Source organism: Cebus imitator, unplaced genomic scaffold, assembly GCF_001604975.1.
Source record: "Cebus imitator isolate Cc_AM_T3 unplaced genomic scaffold, Cebus_imitator-1.0 Scaffold34, whole genome shotgun sequence".
Classification (NCBI taxonomy): domain Eukaryota; kingdom Metazoa; phylum Chordata; class Mammalia; order Primates; family Cebidae; genus Cebus; species Cebus imitator.
In genome coordinates this window covers 1,304,222-1,313,045 of record NW_016107349.1, presented here as the reverse complement: position 1 = coordinate 1,313,045, position 8,824 = coordinate 1,304,222, and the positions used below count along the sequence as shown (strand labels likewise).

Genomic DNA, 8,824 nt, shown 5'->3' with positions numbered 1-8,824 from the left:
TGAGCCACCGCGCCCGGCTAAACTTTCTCTTGTCAAAATTTCAAGCTTATATGAAAGTAGAACAAATAGCGCAATGGACCTGGCTCACACATCACACAGCCACAATCATCATCTCATGGCTGCTTTTACTTTATTTTATATTCTCATTCACATTTGCCCCACCTTCAACTGGGTATGCTGAAATAAATTCAAAGTAAATTGGCAACAAATGTTTTTACAAGAAAATTGTTTCTTTAAAAAAAACCTTGGGTCACTTGAATTTGTACAATGTGCATGCATTACCTATTTTATCCACTAGCAGCGCACAAATGGAAATGGAAGTTTTTTTCTCTTGGAGAGATGTAACTTGTATGTGGTCTTTTTTCCTTTTTTTTTTTTTTGACCCAGAGTCTCTCTCTGTCACCCAGGCTGGAGTGCAGTGGCAGATCTTGGCTCACTGCAACCTCCGCCTCCTGCATTCAAGCGATTCTCCTGCCTCAGCCTCCCAATTAACTGAAACTACAGGCGCCTGCCACCACACCCAGCTACTTTTTTTTGTATTTTTAGTAGAGATAGGGTTTTGCCATGTTGGCCAGGCTGGTCTCAAACACCTGACCTCAAGTGATCCGCCTGCCTCGGCCTCCCACAATGCTGTGATTATAGGCGTGAGCCACCACACCTGGCCTGTTTCATCAAATTTAGATGCTACAAAATAGTAAACCCTCTCAATTTCACTCCATTCCAGTACAGAACATAATGTGTGTGTGTGTGTGTGTGTGTGTCCTCTCTATTTATTTATTTATGAGGGCCAGGACTGGCGCTACCTTTCTGGAAGGTGCTGGCTGGCCTGTCCCCCTTTTCTTTCTTTCTTTTTTTTTTTTTTTTATACAGAGTCTTACTCCACTGCCCAGGCTGGAGTGCAGTGGCTGCTATCTCAGCTCACTGCCACCTCTGCCTCTCAGGTTCAAGCGATTCTCCTGCCTCAGCGTCCAGAGTAGCTGGGATTACAGGCATGTGCACCACATCCAGCTGATTTTTGTACTTTTAGGAGAGATGGGGTTTCACTGTGTTGGCCAGGCTGGTCTCAAACTCCTGACCTCAGGTGATCTGCCAGCCTCAGCCTCCCAAAGTGCTAGAATTACAGGCATGAGCCACCATGACTGGCCAGAATATACATTTATCCAGTTAAAAATAGAAGTTCAGCAATTTGGGAGGCTGAGGTGGGAGGATTGCTTGAACCCAAGAGTTCAAGACCAGCCTGGGCGACATAGTGAAACCCCATCTCTACCATATATACAAAAGGTTAGCTGGGTATGGTGGTGCCCACCTGTAGTCCCAGCAATCCTGGAGGCTGAGGTGGGAGAATCACATGAGCCTGGAAGGTCGAGGCTGCAGTGAGCTGAGATCATGCCACTGCACCCTTGCCTGGTGACAGAGTGAGACTTGTCTCAGAAAAAAAAAAAATTTCATTACAAGATTTTTTTTTCATAAGCCAAGGTATTTCAGGGTGATTTATCATTATTTAATTTTTTCAGTCTTTCCCTGCCTTTTGTAGGGATCAAGTCTAATATTTTCCTGTTTGCAAGTATTGCTCTCAACACTTTGCACCTCAATAAGGACTTCATAAACTGGAGTTTCTTTCTTTCTTTCTTTTTTTGAGATGGAGTCTCACTCTGTTGCCCAGGCTGGAGTGCAGTGGCACAGTCTCAGCTCACTGCAACCTCTGCCTCCTGGGTTCAAGCCATTCTTCTGCCTCAGCCTCCCAAATAACTGGGATGACAGGCTCCTGCGACTGTGGTGCGCTAATTTTTTATATTTTTAGTAGAGATGGGATTTCACTAATTTCACTATGTTGGCCAGGCTGGTCTTGAGCTCCTGACCTCAAGTGATCAGCTCCCCTTGGCCTCCTGAAGTGCTGGGATTATAAGCCTGAGCCACTGCGCCCAGCCTGAAGTTAGTTACTTTCTTTTTCTTTCTTTTCTTTCTTTCTTCTTTTTCTTTCTTTCTTGTCCTTCCTTCCTGCTTTCCTTCTTTCCTTCCTCTCTTTCTCTTTCTCCCTTCCTTCCTTCCTTCTTTCCTTCCTTCCTTCCCTTCTTCCCTCCCTCCCTCCCTCCTCTCTCTCTCTCTGTTTCTTTTGTCAAAGTCTTGCTCTGTTTCCCAGGCTGGAGTACAATGGTGTGATCTCGGTTCACTGCAACCTCTGCCTCCTGAGTTCAAGCAATTCTCCTGCCTCAGCCTCCTGAGTAGCTGGGATTACAGGCACGCGCCACCAGGCCCAGCTGATTTTTTGTATTTTTAGTAGAGACGGGGTTTCACCATGTTGACCAGGATGGTCTCGATCTCTTGACCTCGTGATCCACCCGCCTCGGCCTCCCAAAGTGCTGGGATTACAGGCGTGAGCCACTGCGCCCGGCCCAGTAGCTGAGTTTAAAGGCACCTGCCACCATACCCAGCTAATTTTTCTATTTTTAGTAGAGATGGGGTTTCACCATGTTGGTCAGGCTGGTCTGGAATTCCTAACCTCAGATGATCACCTCCCAAAGTGCTGTGATTACAGGTGTGAGCTACCATGACCAGCCTAATTTTTATTTTTTAAATTTGTACTACAATGCTATGCTCCACCCAGCTTTATATTAACATGGAAACAATTTAATCTTAATTGTTGAACTTAAATTTTTTTTTTAAGTTCCCCGGCACACGTGCAGGATGTGCAGGTTTGTTACATAGGCAAATGTGTGCCATGGTGATTTGCTGCACAGATCAACCTATCACCTAAGTATTCAGCCCAGCATGCATTAGCCCATTTTCCTAATGTTTTCCATCCTCCCCACTCTTCCCCAACAGGCCACAGAATTGTTGAACTTTTAAGCTAATTTCTTAGTAACATTAAAATATCAGATCGTTTTACTTCAACATTGATGAAAAGAATTGAGTGAAAAATTTGAACCTTACCAGGATAAATGAAGTCAGTTTTTTAATTTGAATCTGAAGATGTTACTGATAAAATCGGCATCATATAACTGGAAGTTCTATATATTAACATATATCTAGTCTAGTCTACATATTAACAGCCATGGGTTAACTTTTTCCATGGGCATAAGAAAACGCTGAATTGAGGATGAGAAGATGAGTGAAATTAATTAAAAACAGTCAGTTTATTTAAGTGAAAAGTCTTGCTTCACAGAGTGATTTGTAAGTACACCTTCTGTATTAATTGTATTAATTAAATCATTGTCTCTGGGTAATTTTTTTTTTTTTTTTAAACAGAGTCTTGCTCTATCACCCAGGCTGGAGTGCAGTGGCATGATCTTGGCTCACTACAACATCTGCCTCCTGGGTTCAAATGATTCTCCTGCCTCAGCCTCCCAAATAGCTGGGATTACAGGCATTTACCACCACACCCAGGTAATTTTTGTATTTTTAGTAGAGATGGGATTTCACCATGTTGGCCAGGCTAGTCTCAAACTCGTGACCTCAAGTGAACCACCTGCCTCAGACTCTCAAAATGCTGGGGATTACCGGCACAAACCACCATGCCTGGACTCTGGGTAATGTTTCTTTAAGATAATTGCTAAGTTTTGAAATAGATACAGATACTGCTACAGAAAATTCATGTCTACTGGTTTTCCTGTGGTTATTTATTTATTTTTGAGACAGGGTCTCACTCTGTCACCCAGGCTGGCGTGCGGTGGCACAATCTTGGCTCACTGCAGCCTCTGCCTCCTGGGTTCAAGTGATTCTCCTGCCTTGGCCTCCTGAGTAGCTGGAATTATAGGCATGCGCGACCATGCCCAGCTAATTTTGTGTTTTTAGTACAGATGGGGTTTCACCATGTTGACCAGGCTGGTTTCGAACTCCTGACCTCAAGTGATCCGCCCACCTTGGCCTCCCAAAGTGCTGGGATTACAGGCATGAACTGTGCCAGGCCTGATCTTTTTATTTTTATTTTATTATTATTTTTTTCTCATTCAACTTTTTAAATGGGTCTCAAAATTCTTGACAAATTTTTGGTCAAGTTGTTTCCATTAAAAAGTACTGATTTTAAAAACTAACAACTTAAAACTGCCACATGCAGAAGAGAACACCAAAGTGGTCCACAAAACATTCTCCTTTCTGTCTGAGGGTTTTATGATGCATTGTTATCATTAACCTGTCTTTTACTACTAAACTTAAATGACCAATTGAAACAAATAGTTCTGAGATTGTTCTTCCTCCACCACTGATTAAGACTGGGGTGGCAGGTATTAGGGATAATATTCATTTAGCCTTCTGAGTTTTCTGGGCAGACTTGGTGATCTTGCCAGCTCTAGCAGCCTTCTCGTCCACTGCTTCGATGACACCCACCGCAACTGTCTGTCTCATATCATGAACAGCAAAGCGACCCACAGGTAAATAGTCTGAGAAGCTCTCTACACACATTGGGCTTGCCAGGAACCATATCAATGACGGCAGCATCAGCAGACTTCAAGAAATTAGGGCCATCTTCCAGCTTTTTACCAGATCAGCGATCAGTCTTTTCCTTCAGCTCAGCAAACTTGCATGCAATGTGAGCCGTGTGGCAATCCAGTACAGGGGCATAGGCAGCACTGATTTGGCCTGGATGGTTCAGGATAATCACCTGAGCAGTGAAGCCAGCTGCTTCCATTGGTGGGTCGTTCTTGCTGTCACAACGAACATCCTTGACAGACACATTCTTGACATTGACGCCCACATTGTCCCCAGGAAGAGCTTCACTCAAAGCTTCATTGTGCATTTCAACAGATTTTACTCCAGTTATAATGTTGACTGGAGCAAAGGTGACCACCATACCGGGTTTGAGAACACCAGTCTCCACTCGGCCAACAGGAACAGTACTGATACCACTAATTTTATAGACATCCTGGAGAGGCAGGTGCAAGGGCTTATCAGCTGGGTGAGTTGGTGGAGGCAGGTGCAAGGGATTGTCAGTTGGGCGAGTTGGTGGTAGGATGCAGTCCAGAGCCTCAAGCAGCGGGTTCCACTGGCATTGCCATCCTTACGGGTGACCTTTCAACCCTTGAACCAAGGCATGTTAGCACTGTGCTCCAGTATGTTGTCACCATTCCAAGCACAAATTGGCAAAATGCTACTGTGTCGGGGTTGTAGCCGATTTTCTTAATGTAAGTGCTCACTTCCTTAACAATTTCCTCATATCTCTTCTGGCTGTCGGGTGGCTCAGTGGACTCCATTTTGTTAACACCAGCAATTAGTTGTTTCACACCCAGTGTGTAAGCCAGAAGGGCGTGCTCTCGGGTCTGCCCATTCTTGGAGATACCATCTTCAAATTCACCAACACCAGCAGCAGCAATCAGGACAGCGCAGTCAGCCTGAGATGTCTCTCTAATCATGTTTTTGATGAAGTCTCTGTATCCTGGGGCATCAATGACAGTCATGTAGTACTTGCTGGTCTTGAATTTCCACAGGGAGATATCAATGAGGATACCAAGTTGACGCTCAGCTTTCAGTTTATCTAAGACCCAGGCATACTTGAAGGAGTCCTTTCCCATCTCAGCTGGCTCCTTCTCCAATTTTTCAATGGTTTGTTTGTCGATGCCACTGCATTTGTAGATTAGATGGCGAGTAGTGGTGAACTTGCCCAAATCTACGTGTCCAACGATGACAATGTTGATATGAGTCTTTTCCTTTCCCATTTTGGCTTTTAGGGGTAGTTTTCACAACACCTGTGTTCTGGCGGCAAACCTGTTGCCAAAAAGCTGTTCTTTTTATTTTTTGACATGGAATCTCGCTCTGTTGTCCAGGCTGGAGTGCAACGGTGCAATCAGCTCACCGCAGCCTCTGCCTCCCGCATTCAAGCAATTCTCCTGTCTCAGCCTCCTGAGTAGCTGGGATTACAGGCGCCTGCCCCACATCTGGCTAATTTTTTAAATTTTTAGTAGAGATGGATTTTTACCATGTTGGCCAGGCTGTTGTTGAACTTTTGACCTCAAGTGATCCACCAGCCTTGGCCTTCTAAAGTGCTGAGATTACAGGTGTGAGCCACCACGCCCGGCCTGGTTATTGATCTTGATATGGCACTGATAGTAAATGTCAACAAAAATTTTGTGCAGGTTATACACAGAAATGGAAATCCAATATTCACTTAGGTTTTTTTTTTTAGACATCTTTTAAGTTCATTATGGAAGAAAGGGCTTATTACAAAATAAAAAATTAACAAATACCAAATAGAGATTTCTCCCACACAGTAAGTGGTAAAATAGTTGTAGCAAGAACATTTAGAGTTCTCTCTGTACATGCTTCGTGTATCACTAACCTATCATTTATCACTGATCCCAGATATCAGCCTGAAAAACTTCTCCAACCACAGCTACAGAAGGAGTTAGCTGTTCCCAGCCACTCTAAGCGCACTGTTTTGTCAGTAAGTACTGTCCACGCTGACTTGAGAGGAAAGTGTTATATTGAGTTTGGGGGGGTCAGGCACAGGGATTTCATTGCTGGTCTTTTTTCAAATTTAACCAGGTGTTCATGTGAGAACTCTGTTCATTGAGCAAAATACTAGACCATGACAAGCTAGGAATATGAAGTAGAGGTCTAGTAAGCTAGTCCCTGCTTATTCTAGTAAAAATAAAAATCATATTACCTTGTAAAGAGTAAAAAATCTGGGACCAGTGCTAAATTGGATGGCATACTGAGACAGACAAAATGGAACTGTCCAGGGTGAGTGCTACTCATGGTAAAGAAGAGGCTGGATAGAGACATAGTTAGGATCAAGACTTCTCAATCTCCATTTCATGTTATTTTAATTATTTTTTATACTTTTATTTATGTTTTTTATTTTATTTGTTTTTTTGGAGATGGAGTCTCACTCTGTCGCCCAGGCTGGAGTGCAGGGGTGCAATCTCTGCTCACTGCAACTTCCACCTCCTGGATTCAAGTAATTCTCCCACCTCAGTCTCCTGAATAGCTGGGATTATAGGCACCCACCACCATGCCTGGCTACTTAAAAAAATTTTTTTTAGTAGAGATGGGGTTTCACCATGTTGGCCAGGCTGGTCTCAAACTCCTGACCTCAAGTGATCCACCCACCTCCGCCTCCCAAAGTACTGGGATTACAGGTGTGAGCCACTGTGCTCAGCCTGTTATTTCAATTTTGAACCATGCAAATGTATTATTTTTAAGTTAGCATAAAAAAAGAAAAAAGGCATAGAATAGTGTATAGAATGGCAACATCTGTGGGCATTTATAAAAAAGACTTACTTGCCTATAATTTACTTTTTTTTTTTTTTGATATGGAGTCTTGCTTTGTCACCCAGTCTGGAGTGCAGTGGGGCAATGTCAGATCACTGCAACCTCCACCTCCCAGGTTCAAACAATCTTCCTGCTTCAGCCTCCCAAGTAGCTGGGACTACAGGCATGCGCCACCATGCCTGGCTAATATTTTTGTATTTTTTTTTAGTAGAGACAGGGTTGGGCCATATTGGCCAGGCTAGTCTTGAACCCTTGAGCTCAGATAATCCACCCGCCTCAGCTTCTCAAACTGCTGGGATTACAGGTGTAATTTACTCTTTTTAAACCAGCAGTTTCCAATAATCTTGGCACCAGGGACCGATATTTATTTGAAGACAAATTTTCCATAGCCTGGGCAGCGGTGGGGGGACAATATGGTTTTGGGATGATTCAAGCACATTATATTTATTGTACACTTTATTGTATTACATTGTAATATATAATGAAATAATACAATTAATCAATATATAGAATCAATGGGAGCCCTGAACTTGTTTTCCTGCAATTAGACAGTCACATCTCAGGGGGATGGAAGCCAGTGACAGATCATCAGGGCTTAGATTCTCATAAGGAACACACAACCTAGATCCATTGAATGCACCATTCACAATAGGGTTTCTGCTCCTATGAGAATCTAATGCCACTGTTGATCTGACAGGAGGTGGAACCAGTGGGAACTCAGGCAGTAATGTTCACTCGTTGGCTGCTTACCTCCTATTGTGTGCCCCAGTTCCTAACAGGCCAAGGACCAGTACCAGTCTGTGGCCCAAGAATTGGAGAGCCCCGTTTTTTGTTTTTTTGAGATGGAGTCTCGCTCTGTCGCCAGGCTGGAGTGTAGTGGTGGGATCTTGGAGGCTGCAACCTCCGCCTCCCAGGTTCAAACAATTCTCCTGCCTTAGCCTCCTTAGTAGCTGGGACTACAGGCACGCACCACCACGCCCAGATAATTTTTGTATTTTTAGTAAGGACAGGGTTTCACCGTGTTGGCCAGGATGGTCTTGATCTCTTGACCTCATGATCTGCCTGCCTTGGCCTCCCAAAGTGCTGGGATTCCAGGCATGAGCCACTGTGCCTAGTCAGAAGCCCTGTTTTAAACAATAATCTGAGGCTCTTCATATTTTACTTGGGGTAAGTGAGAAGAAGATCTAAAAATAAAGAAATGCCTTTGTCATTCCAAGTAAAAAATGTCTTAGCTTGCCATAAATGAAGAGGGTTAGAATGTAAGTCTGACTTAATGTCATTAATAGGTTCTTGGAAACTGAATGTTTAGTTAAATTAGTTTTTAACAAAACCAATTTTACCATAGGCTTGTGAAAGTTGGAGATAACAGGAAGAAATCACTTTTCTCAGACCCAGACAAAATAGGGCCAGGAAGGCCCAAAGGAGAAGAGGCTCATGCTTGCATATCTGAAATAAGAACTGTTTCCAAGGACTTTCTAAAAATCCTTTCACATCCTTTACAAAATCTCCTGCTTTGATAAGGTTTATCACTAGACATTCTTTAGGACTTCAGAAATTCAGTTAAGATGTTCTTGAAAGTGGCTACTTGCCCCTCCCCCCCACCCCCCCCCCCCCCCAAATT

At 43.5% G+C, this 8,824-nt stretch overlaps 1 pseudogene across 1 annotated transcript; it reads right to left on the bottom strand.

Moving 5' to 3' along the window:
- Positions 1 to 3,982: 3,982 nt before the first annotated feature.
- Positions 3,983 to 5,683, bottom strand: LOC108301447 (annotated as a pseudogene). The gene has a single exon (XR_001823884.2). The product of XR_001823884.2 is annotated as an elongation factor 1-alpha 1-like (transcript).
- Positions 5,684 to 8,824: the final 3,141 nt, after the last annotated feature.